Raw genomic sequence first — 19,889 nt, 5'->3', positions numbered from 1 at the left:
AATTTTCTCAGCTTTGGCATTAGCAAAAAGAAGAGGGATCCAGAAGGTCCATATTAAAAAGAAACAATTCAGATATTAGAAGACATTTCAAAGACAATGGTAAAGGGATTTTTAAAAAGGAATTCTCCCATGATTTAATACTGGTTATTTCTAAGACACTGTGTTCAGTTTAGCTGAAAACACAAAGACTGGTCGACAGGTGACACCAAGAATTTCATTCACACATAGACATTATCCTATTTTTCCCTGTTACTGGTCACTTCAGCCAATGTCCCGACTCAGATCAAATCAATTCAAACTAATAGAATTTGTCAAGTGCCAACTATGTGTAAAGTCTGATCCTTGGATATAAAACAAAAAAGAGATTGAGAAGAGAGGATCGACAGGGCTTGTCAACTGATTGGATATAGGGAGTGAAGGCGAGAGAAAGGAGGAAGCAGTCAATGACACTGAGGGGCTGAACCTTGAGTGACTTCTGGCTACTAGACAGATGGTGGTGATATCAACAAATAAGAGAAAAATGGTGAGGAAGATCAAGGATTGGAGAAAAGATTTTATGGGAAAAAAGAAAAGGAGATAAACAATGGGGCACAGTAGAAAGAATGCTGAGAATGGAGTGCCAAACTGGGAGTCATGAGACTTGAGTTCAAATCTCCCCACTTCCTTAACAAAATTGGGTAAGTCATTCAACTTCGTAGGGTCTCAGTTTCTTCATCTGTAAAATGAGAGAGTTAGACTAAATGACCCCTGGGGCATTGCTCACTACTGGGTCTATGATTCTATGATCGTATGACATTTAATTTCTGTGTCCCTCTGGTTTCCTCATCTGTAAATCAAGTCAACAAAGCATTCATTACACATTTTTTATACCAATCACTGGGCTGGGCAGTGGGGAGTTGAAGAAAATAAAGCAAAACAAAACAAAAAGAAAAATACTCTAACCTTGAAGAGCTCATTCTAATGGGGGAGACAACATGCATATAACTACATACCAGTAAGATTCATACAGGATGAACTGGAGTTTAATTAGCATGGTTTCCCTATAATCAGGAAAAGCTTCTCAAAATTGTTGACATTTTTGATTGGATTGAAGGAAGCCAGGAGGTAGAGAAGAGGAGAGAGCATTCCGGTCCTGGGTGACAACCACTGAAAATCTCCAGGATAGAATGGTTGAGTTGGGCTAGATGGCCTCTGAGCTCCCTTCCTGATCGCATCTGATTATGCTACGAGGGAAAGATCTCAAAGGGGTTGAATATCCATAGAGGATGTAAGACAACCCAAAGCATAGACTTAGGGGATAGCCAACTTTGGGGTGGCTAATTCTGTCTTGGAATTCTGGCCCAAATTTCTCCCTAGGTCATTGACTTGTGCTTTTTAATGGAACTAGCTAGTAAGCCTGTGAAGCTTGGTTTACTAGAAGACTTTAAAAGACCCAGTATAAATATGGAATCATGCTAATGTAGCTCCAGATGTGAAGTCTGCTTGGTGCTCCTGCCTGGCCAGGCGGCCAGGGGTATTCTAGGTCACTAACGGTGCTCATTCACTGCCTGCAGCCCTGAGCTAGGTGGCAAAGAACACTGTGCCAGACTGAATAGCTTTGTCTTCTGTGACAAGATTGTCTGCCAAGTGGCACAGTCCTTCATACAGGAGAAAGTCAGCTGGATGTGGGCTGTCAAGAAAACCAGACGGACATGAACATAAGAAGCTTCCTGTCTTTTCATGTTAGCAGTGTGTTTTGGCTAGATTGAGCTTGGCATGCCAGTAGACTGAGCTTAAGACCCCAGTGACTGATACTCAAAGTTCTTTGATCTTGGACTTCTTTGTTCTGTCCAGGGCTAAAAACAGAGAAGCTCTTTTCTCCACTATCCTGTGCAGTTGCAATATTTGTAAGCAGAGGTCTTATTGTAGAATAATGCATAACAGGCTGACGCTCATTCCTCTCTGGAGCATTGATGAAGCCTCTTTCTGAAATAGATGGAGGCAATAATTTTTTTCATATGTAGCAGGACCAGCATAGGGGAGTAGAAATAACAATGGTTCTGTACTTAGAAGCTCTGTGTGAACTTGGGCAAGTCCCTTAACCTTCTAGATAGGTAGATGGCTCAGTGAACCTGGAGGTAGGAATATTTGAGTTCTAATTCTGACTCACAGGCTTACAAGCTATATATTAGTAGCAAGTGACTTCATTTTTCCCAACTTGAGCTCCTTACTAATCTTACAAAGTAGTTATAAGGATCAAATGAGATAACATGTAAAATACTTTGCAAACCTTAAAACACTATTGAAATGCTAGCTACTTCTTGCCCCACCCACCAGATTAAACCCAGCTAGGTTACTTGCTAAGTACTACATTAGAGTTAACTACAAGAAGCCCAAAGACCTGAGTTTGATTCTGGCCTCTGTCCCTTACTTGCTATGCGAACAACTCTTGTAACCTCTCTCAGATTCAGGCACCTTATCTGTAAAAGGGGGATAATAATTACTGTTTTAACTATTTCACATGTCTTTGTAAGGATAAGATGAGGAAATGTTTATGGTGAGCCCATTGTGAACTCATAGGAATCATTAGAGATATGCACATATTAGAGAATCATCGTTTTAGCCTGGGGTGGGAGGAGACCTGGATTTATTGACAGAAAACCAGGGTGAAAATAACAAATCTTCCATTCACTTAGCTTTATGAAAACGACCAAGTCATTTAACTACCCTGTGCCTCAGTTTCCACATTTATAAAGTAAAGGAGTTGCACTAAATTACTTTGATGATCTTTTCTAATTCTAGATATATGAACCCATAATAGCTGTTGATAAAGTGGTCAGTCAGTCACAAAAAGTGTGTATTAATAATTATGATGTGCTCCATACCATGCTAAACATGAAGAAAACAAATATGGATAAAATGAAGAATAGTACCTGTCCTCAAAGACCTTATATTCTAACTGGGAAAATAATACTCCAGAGGAAGAAGGAAAATGGGGGAAGTGAGGAGAAATCACTTAATGGGAACCTGATGGAGAAGTCTACAGGAGCATAGTCTGGTGGGGAATGAAAAAAAAATGGCTGGTATGGATTCCCTCTTCAAATGGAGTTTCTAGGAGGAGCTCTGCACCCTCCAATTAGAGGTAGGAAGGGGTCCCAGGACCAGAATACAGGATGGAAGTCATTTTCCTGCAGCAGGATGGAAAAGTCCAGATGTGAATCCTGGTGAGAAGTGAAGCAAGAATAACAAAATCCAAAGTGTTTAACTCTGAAGATTTGGTATGAGTGAAGCATTCTGCAAACTTCAAAGTGTTCATATAAATTGGTGCTAGTGCTGCTAAGGTTTACAACAGCAACAACCACCAAACAACTATTATTTTCATCATCGTGATTTTTAAATGGCATAGTAGACAATAAGAACAGGGTCTAAGTCCTGACTTTACCACTGTTAAAGAAAAAAACCCCTGAGAACTCCCCCCACACACACACACACAAAGGGGGACCTGGCATGAGCCAGAGTACAATCATAGTTTACACAGATTATAAATGCATTCTATTACCCAAGAATAAGCTTGCAAGCTGGAAAAATGTCTGTGTTGACATGTTCAAGGCCCAGTTGGAAAGACTGAGATATTTATGTTTCAAACAAAAGGAAGCAGGAAAGAGGGAAATAGTCCTTATTCCCAAGGAAGGGGAGATTCAGGAGGTAAAGGAATTCCAAGTGTCAGATACACAACCACCTGACAGTTCAAGACCTGAGCACAAACTATAAAGTAAAGGGACATAAAACAGTTAACCAACAATTAAGCAAGTCTCTGGAGATAAGGTCCATAAACCACCAAATAGCCCAGGGCTATTTCAAAGATAGTATGAACTTAATTTGTTTCAGAGTTGCTGATTTCCTGCATGTCCAGCTAGGTTTGATCTCCATCACTGCAAAGGATTGTTGGTATGTCAAGTCCTCATATGGTTCTTCGGGTTACCTGGATAAATGTTGGGGGGAAGGAGGGGCTCAAGCAAATCAAAGTATCCATTTTCATACCCCAGACTAGGGCTATGAACCTGAAAAGGTCTCTTAAGTGGGGTAGCTAGGTGGTACACTGGATAAAGCACTAGGCTTCGATTCAGGAAGATTAATTGTCACACATTCAAATTTGACCTTAGACACTAACTGTGTGACCCTGGACAAGTTACTCAACCTGTTTGCCACAGTTTCATCTTCTGTAAAATGAGATGGAGAAGGAATGGCAAACCACTCCAGCATCTTAACCAAGAAAACCCTAAAAGGAGTCACAAAGTACCACACAACAACAAGGTCACTTAGCAGCTCTCTAATAAGGCACTCCATCTCTAAGCTCCAGGCATTTTCTCATGCTGTTCCCTTTGTCTGGAATTTTCTCCTTCCCTATCTCTGCCTCCAGGCTTTTCTGGCTTCCTTCAAAGTCTAGTTAAAACTCCACCTTCTACTGAAAGCCTTTTCCAGATCCTCTTTAAAGCTAGCCCCTTCCCTCTGGTAATAATCACCACTTTATTCTTTCTGTATCTTGTTGTCTATATCAGATCTGTTTACAAGTTGCCTCCTTTATTAGAGAATGAGTTCTCTGAGGGCAGGAGCCATCTTTAGCTTTCTTTGTATGCCCAGCACTCAGCACAGTGCCTGGCACATAGTAGGGGCTTAATGAATATGATTCTAAGATCATAAGTTGCAATGCAGGTGATGATCTGTATATGTGGAAGGTACTCCTTACCAATAGCTGCCTATATTCCCCCCTCTCTGCCTAAGTTTTTACATCTATAAAAGACATATGATAATCACACCTACCTCACAGCGCTAGGGCAGCTAGGTGGCATAGAGGATAGAGTGTTCATCCTGGTGTCAGGAAGACCTGGGTTCAAATCTGGCCTCTGACACTTCCTAACAGTGTGACCCTGGGCAAGTAACTTAACCCTGTTTGCTTCATTTCCTCATCTGTAAATTGAGTTAGAGAAGGAACTGGCCAGTTACTCTAGCATCTCTCCTAAGAAAACCCCAAAAGGGGTCACGCAGGGTCAGACAAGACTAGAACACCTGAACAACCTCAAAGGGCTATTGTAAGGGTAAAACAAGATAATATATGCAAAACACTTTGCAAATCTGAAAAAGAACCTCACAGAAAGACCCCAAAACCTCAATGCTTTAATCTAATATCTTTAGTAGCTTAAAGCTGCACTCGGACTTTTGGGACACTGTATGAAAATTAGCTTTTGGGGAAGGCAGTGAGGCATGTTGGATAGAGTGTTGAACCGGGAATCAGGAAAACTTGAGTTTGAATCCTGCCTCTTACTGGCTGTTTGACCCTGGGCAAGTCATTTAATTCTTTTTGTTTTGTTTTGCTTTTTTGGAGGGTAATTGGGGTTAAGTGACTTGCCCAAGGTCACACAGATAGTTTTTGTGTTAAGTGTCTGAGCCTGGATTTGAACTCAGGTCTTCCTGAATCCAAAGCCGGTGCTCTATTCACTGCACCACCTAGCTGCCCCATAAGTCATTTAGTTCTAATCTGTGAAATAGGGATACTTGCACTTTCATCTCAAGGTTATTGTGAGGCTTAAATGAGATTATCTTTGTAAAGTGCTTTGCAAATATTAAAATGTTATTCCTTTAGAATCCAACATTAGAGGATCAACACAACAACCACTGTTGTCATTGTCTTATGACACCCTGACAAGAATTATTATGGTACCATTCAAAAGCTTTGTCCTGTGCAACAATCTATGTTTGTTTTCATATCTCACTTATTGCTGAATATACCCATTTCTCAAATGAGTTCTCTTGTAGCAAAGAGACATAATTAATCAAACTATATAATTTAAGAGATAATGTTATAGAGATGTCAAAAGATGAGAGATTAAGTGATTTGCCCAAAAGCACACAGTGGCTAAGTGTCAGAGAAGGGATTTGAACTCAGGTCTTCCGGACTCCATTTTGACATAGTAGTCCTATCAATGAATGATGAAGTGAATTATCCTTAATGGAAAGATGAAGAAGTCAGCAGCCAATAAATCGAGAAGCACAGATCCTTCCATCATGTCACCACAAATAAAGAAATGAATGAACGAATGAATGAATGAATGAATAAACAAAACCCAAATATACAAACATACATATGAGTGTGTTTGTATGTCTCTGCCTCTTGCTAAAGATGGTGATTACAATCTCGTCTTGTTGTTCATGGGACTTTGTCAGACAGAATCACCATCTTGCTGTCAAGTCATCTGAAAGACAACATTAGAGGATCAACAAAACAACTACTGTTGTCATTGTCTTACCACACCCTGACAAGAAAAATGGTATGTTTCTTCCATCTGTCTCTCATGGAGGGAAGAGTCTTTGTAAACAACTTGCAACATGATAAATGGATGGGGCGGGGAAGAGGAGAAGTGGAATGATGGGACCACCTGCAATAGTAGAAATCACTAGGCTGTGTTCTAGGACACTTGGGTTCAATAAAAGAATTCAGAATTGGTTTTCAGAACCACAGCATCTAAAAGATAGAAAGGACCGCACTAGCTATCTAGTCCAGACCAAAAAAAGTCCCCTTAATAAAAGGATTTGTTCTATAAAACTTGGACTCACGACCTTCCCCAATTAATGTAAAAAGAGGACTCTGAACAAACTTTGGAGCTGCAGAACCCACAAAATGACACAGAAGTTAATCTCCTGCTGAGGACAACCTGGCAGGCCAGCAGGAATCGACCAGCGCAGTGCTCTGGGAGCCAAGCCAATGCCCCATGAACAGAGGTTTTAGCCCCAGGGCAGGCCTGACCAGCCACCAGCCAGAGGCACTCCAGATCATCAGCAGCTCTGCCCACTTCCAGAATTATCAACACACAGATGTGAAGGACAAAGTGAGAGGTCAGTGTAGTCTGGACTTTGAGGCCCAGTAAGTGGAAGTGCTTGGCTTTTGCCCCGGGGGTGAGAAGCTGCTAAGACACCTGGCACCGCCAGCCGGCGCCACGTGGCAGATTCAGCTCCTGGCCTGCAGAGTGTAGGGGGAGGAATCAACCAGTCTGAGGGGTAATCACTCTTGCTTTAACCTGCTTGGATCTGGATTGTAGTCTAGGGTGGAGGTCCTGGGGTGTGTGTCCAGCTTGCCAGAGCATGTGGAGGCCTCAGAGAGGGCACTGATCTAATACCTCCAGCAGCTCAAAAAACCCCAGCATTTGGGAAAACCTCCCCTGTCCGGTGGCAAAGTCCTACTGTGGAAAAAAGCCCAGGGGTCAAGTGACTGAGGGGTGACATGACCAGGCAAAGGAAACAAAGCAGACAGAAGATTCCAACATTAGACTCCTATTTGGGGGACAAAAAGGAACAAAGCATGGAACAGGAGGAAGACAGTGAAGTCAGAACTCCTGCACCAAAAGCTTCAAAGGAAAATACAAGCTGGTTACAGTCCAGAGAGGACCTTAAGAAGCAGATAAAAGAAGTGGAGGAAAAATTGGGAAGAGAAATGAGAACAATGCAAGAAAATTATGAAATGAGAGTCAACAGCCTGACTGAGGAAAAGTATACCTCAAAAAAATAGACTAACTCAATTGGCAAAAGAGGCTCAAAAAGGCAATGAGGAGAAGAATGCCATAAAAAGCCGAATTTGCCAGATGGAAGAAGAATCTCAAAAGCTCAATGAGAAGAATCATTGCTTCAGAATTAGATTGGAGCAAATGGAAGCTAATGACTTTATGTGAAATCAAGATGCCGTTAAACAGATCCAAACAAATGAAAGAATAGAAGGCAAAGTGAAATATCTCATGGGAAAAACCACTGACCTGGAAAATAGATCCAGGAGAGATAATTTAAAAATTATTGGACTACCTGAAAGCCATGATCAAAGTAAGAACCTAGAAATCATTCTCCAGGAAGTTCTCAAAGAAAACTGCCCTGATGTTTTAGAACCAGAGGGCAAAATGGAGGTTGAAATAATCCACCGATCACCTCCTGAAAAAAGATCCCCAAAAGAAAACTCCTAGAAATATTATTATAGCCAGGTTCTGGAATTCCCAGATTAAGGAGAGAATATTACAAGCAGCCAAGAAGAAATAATTTGAATAATGTGGAAACACAATCAGGATAACCCAGGATCTGGCAACTTCTACAATCAGGGATCGAAGGGCTTGGAATATGATATTCTGGAGGTCAAAGGAGCTGGGATTAAAACCAAGAATCACCTACCCAGAAAAAACTGAGTGTCATGTTTCACGTGAAAATATGGTCATTCAGTGGAATAGAGGACTTTCAAGCATTCTTGATGAAAAAACCAGAGTTGAACAGAAAATTTCCCATTAAGATACAAGAAGAAAGAGAAGCATGAGAAGGTAAACAGGGAAAAGAAATCATAAGGAACTTATCAGAGTTGAACTATTAACATTCCTACATGGAAAAACAATCATTATAACTGATAATTCTTTTGTCAGTATGAAAATAGTTGAAGGGAATAGAAATATATATATGTATATATACACACATATATATTTATATATATATATGTGTGTGTGTGTGTGTGTGTGTGTGTGTGTGTGTGTGTGTATAGTCTCTATATGAGGGTATATGGGCATATGAATACAAAAAAAAACCTTGGACTTAGTCAAAAGACTGCACCCCAGGACCTAGGGGGTCACATGTGGCCTCAAGGCCATAGGTTTCCCACTACTGGCCTAAAGGAGTAAATATTCCCCATTTTTCCCCCATAACATTGACTTGGGTCCCTTCAGCATCTTCTTGTCCTCTTCTGATCATTCTCTATTTTATCATAAGAACAAAGGTTTAGAGCAGGAAAATACCATTAGCGTCATCAAGCTGAATTTTCACATTGTACACATGGGGAAACTGTGAATAAGAAAAATTAAATACCTTCCCCACGCTCTCTCAGTAAGGATGCGAGGTGAGATTCAAACCCAGATCTTCCTGTCTCCAAGCACAGCCTGCCACCATACCATAATGGCTCACTGTTCCTGAAATGCAGTGCCGGGAACTGACCATGGGGCTTTCGAGACAATCTGACCAAGGAAAAGATAGCAGTGGATTCACCTCCTTATTTTTAGAAACTGTAGTTTCTCAACATAGCAAAGATCTTGTTTTTTTTTCTTTTATTTGCTACTCTCTTGCCTTCCTTATCACACTGCTGACTCACATTATCCTGTCATGTCACTAAACTCACAGAATGTTTTTTTTTTCAGACAAACAACTGTCTACCTATGGCTTTCCAATTTCATAGTTATAAAGATTTTTTGCCACCTAAAGGCTTTACATTAATCCCTAAATTTGATTTGATTTGTCCTGGGTCTCAACTCCAGCTCTGCTGCTTATTACCTGTGTGACCATGGTCAAGTTACCTTTCATCTCTCTACCTCTGTATCTTCCTTTGTAAAGTGAGGCAGTGAGACCAGATGACCTGTGGGGTCCTTTACAGCATTATATCCTATGATCCCTCATTCTAGCTTTGCCATTATCAAGTTGCCTGACCCAAGATAAGTCTTTTCCCTGCTCAAGGCCTCACTTTTCTCACCTGTAAAAGGATGGGACAAGAAGAGATGATTTTTCAGGTCTTTTCCAGATCCAAATTCCTAATATTACATTATTTTATTTTTCCTTTTCTTTTTTAAAGTTTATTTATTTATTTTTGGTTTTCACCATTCACTTCCATAAGTTTTAAATTTTCTCCCACTCCTTTCACTCCCCCTCCCCAAGACAGCATGCAATCTGATATAGACTTTACATGTACATTCCTATTAAACATATTTTCACATTAGTCATGTTGTATAGAACAATTAGAATGAATGGGAGGAAGCATAAGAAAGAAAAAAGAAAAAATAGTCTGTTGCACTCTCATAGCTCTTCTCTGGATATGGATGGCATTTTCCATCATGGAACTTGGAACTGTTTTAGGTTCTTGAATTGATGAGAGGGCTACTAAATCTATCAAAGTCAGTCAGTGAACACTGTGGCTGCTACTGTGTACAATGTTCTCCTGGTTCTACTCACTTCACTTAGCATCAATTCATATAAGTTTTTTTTTTTTCTGAATCCCACCTGTTCATCATTTGTTATAGCACAATAGTATTCCATTACATTCATACACCACAACTTGTTCAGTCATTCCCCAATTGAGGGGCATTCCCTCAATTTCCAGTTCTTGATCACCACAAAAAGAACTGCTGTAAGTATTTTTATACATACACGTCCTTTTCTCAATTTTATGATCTCTTTGGGATACAGCCCTAGAAGTAGTGTGGCTGGGTCAAAGTGTATGCACATTTTTATAGCCCTTTGGGCATAGTTGCAAATTCTTCTCCAGAATGGTTAGATCAGTTCACTACTCCACCAAAAATGAATTAGTGTTCCAATTTTCCCACATCTTCAACATTTATCATTTTCCTTTTTTGTCATGTTAGCCAATCTGATAGATATGAGGTGATACCTCAAAGTTGTTTTGATTTGCATTTCTCTAATCAATAGTGAAATAGAGAAATTTTTCATATGACTCTAGATAGCTTTAATTTCTTCTTCTGAAAACTGACTGTTCATAACCTTTGACCATTTATCAATTGGGGAATGACTTGTATTCTTATAAATTTGACTCAGTTCTTTATATATTTTAGAAATGAGGACTTTATCAGAGACACTAGTTGTAAAAATTCTTTCACAGTTTTCTGCTTCCCTCCTAATTTTAGTTCCATTGACGTTGTGTAAAAACTTTTCAATTTAATGTAATCAAAAGTATACATTTTGTATTTCATAACGTTGTCTTATCTCTTGTTTTGTCATAAATTCCTCCATTCTCCACAAATCTGACACATAAACTGCTCCTTGCTCCCCTAATTTGCTTATAGTATCAGCCTTTATATCTAAATTTCATGCCTATTTGGACTTTATTTTGGTATACAGAGTCAGATATTTGTCTATGTTCATTTTCTGACAAATGATTTTCCAGTTTTCCCAGCAGTTTTTGTCAAATAATGAGTTCTTATCCCAGAATTTGGGGTCTTTCAGTCTATCAAATAATCATTGGCTAATGTTTCTTGTGTACCTAACCTATTCCACTGATCTACCCCTCTATTTTTTAACCAGAGCCAACTAGTTTTGATTATCACTGCTTTATAATAGAATATCTGGTATGATTAGGCCACTTTCCCTTGCATTTCCTTTCATTAATTCCCTTGATATTCTGGACCTTTTTTTCTTCCAGATCAATGTTGTTACTATTTTTTCTAGCTCTATAAAATAATTTTGGTAGTTTGATTGGTATGGCACTGAATAAGTAAATTAATTTATGCAGAATTGTCATTTTTATTATATTAGCTTGCCCTACCCACAAGTCACTGATCTTTTCCAATTATTTAGATCTAACTTTATTTGTGTGAAAAGTGTTTTTTGATTGTGTTCATATAGTTCCTGGGTTTCTTGTCTTCTTTAGTACAAATATGTATTCCTACCTAAAATGCCAGAAAAATGCACAATGGCAAAAGAAAGGACTACCTTGCCTATGGAAAGCCCTGCTCCCAGAGGATACAAGCCAATATTTCCAAGCCTTGTATGTTACATGATTCCAGGTGCAGTTTACTTTCATTAAGGTAAAAAACATAACCTCATTCTTGGTCTCTGTTAGTTTAAACAAAAACCTATGAAAGCCAATTGTTTATCAAAAGGCATATATTAAGTACTTACATACACTAAGCACTTTGATAAGCACTACTGATACAAAGAAAGACAAAGGCAGTCTATTCCTTCAAAGAAAATTGCATTCAGGTGGGGGAGATAGCATTTGAATACTTGTACATACAAGATATATACCATTTAAATAGAAGGTAATCTTAGGCTCTGGGTGAGGGTTCAGGAGCTGATGGAAGCCTCCTACAGAAAGTGGGATTTTGGATGCATCTTAAAGGAAACCAGGTAGTGGCAATAAGGAGGAGGTACATCCCAGACATCATGTAGGAGGTCAGGAGCATGTGAAAAGGCATGAAGTTGGAAGATGGAGTGTCGTATGTGAAGTATAGCAAGAAAGTCAAAGCCCCTACTCACATGGAAAAGAGTAAAGTGATGAAACACTAGAAATATAAAAAGGTTTCAGGTTATTAAAACTCTTCAACCCCTAGAAAGAATTTCATATTTCATCTTGAGGTAATTGAGGAACCTCTGGAGTTCATGGAGTAGGGGTTTGAGATGACATGGTCAATTCTATAAGTTATCACTCATCATTCTCCTCCTTCAGCCTAAGCAATGCCCATCTTTCTCTTGGGAAACCAATCACCAGATTTCTCAGGGATGCTCTGGTAATGGCCCCATCATTTTTCTAAAATCTGCTTCTGTTTTCTTCACTTCTTTCTTTCAAAATGACATCACACACTGTTCATCCCTGTTGATATTAAAAATTTTCTTGGCTTCAGTATCTGCCGGCTTTACCATCTTCCAGACAAGAACATTGTGTCTGTATAAGATGTCAATCTTTGTACAATTTCTTAATTATCCCCTGCAAGTGCACACAGAAACACTCACACACACACACACACACACACACACACACACACAACATTAGCAATAACATTCACAGCTTCACTGTTCCCTGATTAGGAGGTCAAATGATAATGGCTTTTTATTTTTTTTATTTTTTTAAAAATTTCTATCAAACTTTTAAAGACCAATTAATTCCAATACTTTATAGACTATTTGGGAAAATTGGAGAAAAAGGAGTTTACCAAACTCTTTTTATGATACAGATATGGTACTGATAACTAAATCAGGAAGAGCCAAAATAGAGAAAGAAAATTATAGAACAATTTCCCTCATGAATATAGATGGAAAAATTTTACATGAAATATTAGCAAATAGATTATAGCAACTTATCACAAGAATAATATTCTTTGATCAGGTAGGGTTTACTCCAGGCATGCAAGGCTGGTTCAATATTAGGAAAACTAACAGTATAATCATATCATAACAGTAATCATATCAACAACAAAACTCAAAGAAACCATACCATTATCTCAATAGATGCAGAAAAAGCTTTTGAAAAATACAACACCCCGGGGTGGCTATGTGGTGCAGTGAGTAGAGTGGCAGCCATGGAGTCAGGAGGACCTGAGTTCGGATTCGGTCTCAGATACAACACACACACACACACACCCCTAACCTAACCTTGTGACCTTGGGCAAGTTACTTAACGCCAATTGCCCTCCAAAAAGCAAAAAAAGAAAAAGAAAAATACAACACCCATTCCTATTAAAAATACTAGAAAGCGTAAGAATAAAGTGAGTCTCCCTTAAAATAATAAGTAGCATCTATCTAAAACCATAAGCAAGTATTATATGAAATTGGATCAGCTAGAAGCATTAGCAATAAGATTGGGTGTGAAACAGGCATGTCCACTGTCACCCCTGTTATTCAATTTGGTACTGGAAATGTTAGCTATATCAATAACAGAAGAAAAAGAAATTGAAGGAATCAGATTAGGCAAAGAAGAGACTAAGCTATCATTCTTTGCAGATGATATGATGTTATAATTAGAGATCCTAGAGAATCAAGTAAAAAACTACTTGAGTTAATAAATAAATTTAACAAAGTTGCAGGATATAAAATAAACCCAGATAAATCCTCAACATTTCTATATATCTCTTAACAAAACCCAACAGCAAGAAACAGAGAAATTCCACTCAAAGTTACTGTAGATATCATAAAATATTTGGGAATCTACCTGGCAAAACAAACCCAGGAACTATATGAACATAATTACAAAACCTTTTGCATACAAATAAAGTTAGATCTAAATGGAAAACATCAGTTGCTTGTTATAATAAAAATGACAATTTTACCTAAATTAGTTTACCTATTTAGAGCCATACCAATTAATCTACCAAAAAAATATTTTATAGAACTAGAAAAAGTAGTAACAAAATTCATCTGGAAGAACAAAAAGTCCAGAATATCAAGGGAATTAATGAAAAGAAATGCTAGGGAAGGTGACCTAGCCATACCAGATTTCAAACTATATTATAAAGCAGTAGTCATCAAAACTGCTTAGTACTGGCTAAGGAATAGAGTAGTGGATTAGTGGAATAGATTAGGTACATAAGAAACAGTCATCAATGACAATAGTAATCAACCCAAAGACCTCAAAATCTGGGATAAGAACTCACTATTTGACAAAAACTGCTGGGAAAACTGCAAAATAGTTCATAAGGAACTGGGCATAGACCAATAATTTATACCATATACCAAAATAAAGTCTAAATGGATGCATGATCTGGGTATAAAGGCTGATACCGTAAGCAATCTGGGAGAGCAAGGAATAGTTTACTTGTCAGATTTATGGAGAAGGAAAGAATTTATGACCAAAGAAGAGATAGCATTTTAAATTCAAAATAGATAATTCTGATTATATTAAGTTGAAAACTTTTGCACAAAGCCAATGAAACCAAGATTAGGAGGGAAGCAGAAAACTGGGAAAGAATTTTTACAACCAATGTCTCTGATAAAGGCCTCATTTGTAACATATACAGAGAATTTAGTCAAATATAAAAGAATACAAGTCATTCCCCAATTGATAAATGGTCAAAGAATATGAAGAGGCAGTTTTCAAAGGAAGAAATTAAAGATATCTCTAAACATGTGGAAAAGTGCTCTAAATCACTATTGATTAGAGAAATGTAAATCAAAACAACTCTCACCTATCAGTTTGGCTAAGATGACAAAACATAAAAAAGATAAATGCTGGAGATGTGGGAAAATTGGAACATTAATGCATTGTTGAGAGAGTTGTGACCTGATTCAACCATTCTGGAGAGCAATTTGGAACTGTGCCCAAAGGCCTATAAAAATGTGTATAACTTTTGACCCAGCAATACCACTTCTAGGCTTATATTCCAAAGAGATCATATAAGTGGGAAAAGGACCCATACGTACAAAAATTTTTATAGCAGCTCTTTTTGTGGTGGCAAAGAATTGGAAATCAAGGAGATGCCTATCAATTCAAGAATGCCTAACAAGTTATTGCATATGAATGTAGTGGAAGACTATTGTGCTATACTAAATGAGGAGCAGATGGGCTTCATAATAACCTGGAAAGACTTATATAAACTGATGCTGAGTGAGAGTAGCAGAACTGGGAGAACATTATACAAAATTATGGACGTATCGCATATGTGATCACTGACTTTGATAAACTGGACTTATCTTAGCAATGCAAGGTTCTAAGACAACTCCAAAGGACTCATGATGGAAAAGGCTAGCCACATCCATAGAAAGATTTACAGAGTCTGAATGCAGATTGAAGCAAACCACTTGTTCTCTTTCTTTTGTGTTTTATTTTGTTCCTTCTTTCTCATTGTTCTTTCCATTGGTTATGATTATAACCAATCTACAACTTTTTTCTTTTTTTTTCTTTACAACTTGACTAATGTTTATTGAGAAGGTATTTGTAGATCTTATATCAGATTTCATGCTGTCATTGGGGGGAGGAGGGGGAGAAAATTTGGAACTTAAAAGCTTGTGGAACTGAATGTTGTAAACTAAAATAAATAAATCAATAAATGTGTGTGTGTGTGTGTGTGTGTGTGTGTGTGTGTGTGTGTAGAGAGAGAGATGTAAATTTTTGGAATAAAACATAGTAGCTTGTAAAGTTTAAGTAATGGTCAATCATTAAAGTGCAGAACAATATTGTAGCATCCATGTTTCAGGAGGTACCAGCTTTGCAACAACTTATATAAATAATCTTTTCTGGAATTCTTGGCCCACTTTCTCTCTCCTGATACCTTGGATTCAAAGTCATCATGACATGGTTTTCACTGACTCAATACATCAACAGTGGTTCAGTCTTTTGAGCACTGTGCTAGAAGATGAGGAGGTAGAAAATGTAGATGGGATACAGTCACTAACTCTCCTGGAGCCTTAATAATAACAAACAATAACAATAACGGTAAACATTTATATGGTGCTTACTATGCACCAGGCACTGTGCTAAGGCCTTTCTAATTATCTCTTTCCATCTTCACAACAAATTGGGAAGGTAGGTGCTATTATTATCCCCATTTCACTGATAAGGAAATTGAGACAAATAGAGGTTTTGTGGTTTGCCCAGTATTATATAATTGCTAAATCTCTGAAGCTGCATTTGAATTCAAGCCCACCTGCCTCTAGGCCATTGCACCACCTAGATACTTAATTTCCCTTGACCTCAGTTTCTTTTCTTTTCTTTCTTTCTTTTTTTTTTTTTTTGTTTTGGAGGGGAGAAGGCAGGGCAATTTGGGTTAAGTGACTTGCCCAAGGTCACGTGGCTAGTAAGTGTTAAGTGTCTGAGGCTGGATTAGAACTCAGGTCCTCCTGATTTCAGGGCCAGTGCCTGTACCAACCAACTGCCCCAATTCACCTCAGTTTCTTAAGCTGTAAAATCAGAGGGTTGGGCTGGAGTACCTCAGAAGCCCCTTTCGGTTCAGATTTATGATCCTAGTCATGCTTCATTTCACATTCTGCCATCTTCACCCCAACTGCCATGCTACACCTTTGGGCCAGATCCTGTGTCCCGAGGATTTAGTCCTTTTAGCTCCAGAACTACCCTGCACCTCGGCCCTCAACCCCACCTCACCCTCACTGGTAAGTATCTCATATGGCCCACCATATCACAGTGGTCCCAGCCATATAGTTAGCTGCACTCTCGGTCATCTTCTCTACTCCTTTCCATCACTCAGCATCCATTCTGCTGCCACCCTGTGCACAGTCTATGCCCCACAACTTTCTACTTCAAAAACCATAATCAATCAGTATTGCCATTTCTATTGGAAAGATTGTACCAATCAACTTCATTCTAGCTCCATTCGCCATCCCTGTAGTTTTATACATGCTGTCTCATCCATTAGATTTTAAGTTCCTTTGAGGCCAAGGTCTATCTTTATTTCTGTATTTCTATCCCCTGTGTTTAGTATTGTGTCTGGTACATAGTTGTTTATTCTTTATTTTTAAAAAGGACTAATGACATCAGGTGGTGATATCTTGACTCAAGTGTGAATTGGATTTAAGTGAGACAGAGTTGCACAGTCATCAGCTTCCTTCTCTTGCAGAGTCATTGAAGTTCAGTGGTACAACACAAATGTCATATTCACAGTGGCTATGAATATACTAGTGTAGTTGTGAACCACAAAATGTAACATACTCTCTACATGGAAAACAGGACCAAAACATTTATTCAAATACCAGAAAGCCAAATTCCAAAACCAGAAAGCCAAATCCATGATAGTGACCAATAAGTTGGTACACATAACCAATGCAGCAAACACCAATATTCCCAAGCCTTTCGTCTGTCAGGCCTTTAAAACAAAACAGGTTCCCTTAAGCAAAGATGCCCCCTCTCTCTTTCACATTAGTTGCTCAGCCTCCAGACTGCTTGCTCTCTTCTGCTCCTTCTTGCTCTACCCTTTCTTTTCCACCCTTTCAGCAAGCTCCTCCCCCTGTGGGCTCCATGTGATTACATTTGGCCTATTAAGGGGCAGGGAAGATTTTCAAATTCCCATTACCATTACAAGTTGCAAGACAAAAGTCAGGACAAGTGACAATTGCCCAGGATGTAGTGTGTAACCTTGGCAGCTTCAGTGTCTGACCAAGCTCCAAGTATTCCACAGCACCTGTTTTAGCAGCCTTGTGGCCATTGGAATAAATTATTCTCATCTACACTTTCCTTCAGGGAAGTCTTCACATGCTTGAAATAGATAGCTCCCTAAATCACTGATGGGGTCATGGTCTGTTGCTTTTCCTCAGCCTGGGTTAGCCCATGTGCTGAGATGGTTTTAGGTATATAGTAAGCTCTTAATAAGTCTGGTTTTGTTCAGTCATTCATCTTACATGGGTAGAAACGGATTCAGATCTCACATGAACTAGCTATTCAACGCCTTACTGTAAGCCAATAAGTTTCAGAAAAATTGTCCATCTGTTTTGATGGGAAAAGTTTCAATACAGGCAGTTCACAAAAGTAATGTCACAGATCTACTCCTTCCCCCATGAAAGAGGTGCTTATACAATAGCCTAAGTAAGGTCTCAGAGGATGGCCCTTACCAACAATTTAATTCCATTCAACAAATATTTATTAAGTTATTGCGATGTGCTAGGTACTGTGTTCGATGCTGGAGATACAAAAAGAAAAATTAAAAATACATTCTGTCCTCAAGGGACTTATATTCTAATGGAATGATAGCAAATACTACCTATAAAGTATCATGGTAGATCCCTGGGATATGATTCAATTATATTCAATAAACATTTATTAAGTAGGTTCCAGGCATTGTGCTAAACTTTAGGGATACAAAAAGAGGCAAAAAAGTTCCTGTCCTCAAGAAACTTACAATCTAATATGAAAACAAGACCAGTCACCCAAGTGCTTAGATTATACTGGGTAAAGCAATAAAGTAAATACAAAATATATGGAAAGTAAATGCAAAGTATTATGGGATGAGGGAAAACCTTAAAAGCGGGGGAATCAGGAAAAGCAAGGTTCTGATGGGAGAGAACAGGCTTCAAAGAGGAGATAGAATTTATCTTCTTTAAGATCTCAGCTGGTGAAAGTGTGGGACCAAGCTGGTTGTAACTGGATAATAACTGTCTTCCTCTAAGGCTAATTATAATTAGCTGACACATTTTTAAAGTATATCAAACACCTCATCTCATTTTATCCTCACAACAGCCCTGCAGGGTAAGGAATACAATTATTGTTATCATCTCCCTTTTGCTTTTTTAAAAAATAAAATTTTATTGATATATCTTGTTTTACATCACCTACATTTCCTAATCCATCTTCCTCTGCCTTCTCCCTGAGTACAGTCTCTTATAACAAAGAATAAAAGAAAAAAGAAAAGGGAAAGTCAATTCAGCAAAATTAATGTTTCAAAGGGGTATGAATTTTAAAATAATTTTATTGATATCTTCTGTTTTTACATCCCCTACATTTCTCAATATGTCTCTCTGTCCCCTCCTTTCCAGAGTCATCCCTTATAACAAATAACAAGGAAATAAGAAAGAAAAAAATAACAAAGAAAAAAGCCATTTGCAGGAAACAAATCAGCACTTTGGAAAGGTTTGACAGTATTATATGTAAGTCAAACAAATATAAGATTTGTGAAACACCTTAAAGAGCTATATAAACAAATGTTAGCTGTTATTACTATGTCTAATAATAGCAAGTATTTATAATATGTTTTAAGGTTTTCAAAGAGTTTTATATATGTGATCTCATTTTATCTGGGATGTAGATATTATTATCCCATTTTCCAGATGAGAAAACTAAGACATTCCAAGCTTAAATGACTTGTCTAGAATCACACAGCTAGTAACTTTCTAAGACTAGATTTGAACTCAGTTTCTCATGATTGTAGGTCTAATGTTCTACCAGGGGTGGGAACATGCAGCTTTGAGGTCACATGTAGCCATCTATGCCCCAAATGTGACCTTTTTACTGAATCCAAACTTCACAGGACAAATCCCCTTAATAAAAGGATTTGTTCTGTAAAACTTGGACTCAGTCAAAAGGTTGCACCCAAACACCTAGAAGGACACGTGTGACCTTGACGTCCCAGGTTCCCCACCGCTGCACTCACTGCACTGCCTAGATTCCTCTTAAAGTCTCTTAAAAAGGGCTTTTCATCCCCCATCTGCAGAGGAAGAAACTGAGGGGAAGGTATTATATCTAGTTGCCAATTTCACACATCTGATTGGTTCCAGAGGCAGGAGATGGATCCAGCTTCTTCCTGACTTCATGTCCAGTACTCTTGCTCCAGGATCACATTACCTCTCTATTTTAGGAACTTCATCAACTAATGTCCTTCCCCACCTCCACCCCATCCCCCACCCAATCTCAACCCCAGGACTCAGGATTTTAGGATAATTGGGTTGGGGTGGGGGGG

This window comes from Petaurus breviceps, unplaced genomic scaffold (assembly GCF_028583685.1).
Source record: "Petaurus breviceps papuanus isolate PSGF00001 unplaced genomic scaffold, PetGlider_PUasm1.0 100, whole genome shotgun sequence".
Lineage (NCBI taxonomy): Eukaryota > Metazoa > Chordata > Mammalia > Diprotodontia > Petauridae > Petaurus > Petaurus breviceps.
The sequence above is the reverse complement of the archived record's forward strand: the minus strand, read 5'-3'. Positions refer to the sequence as shown.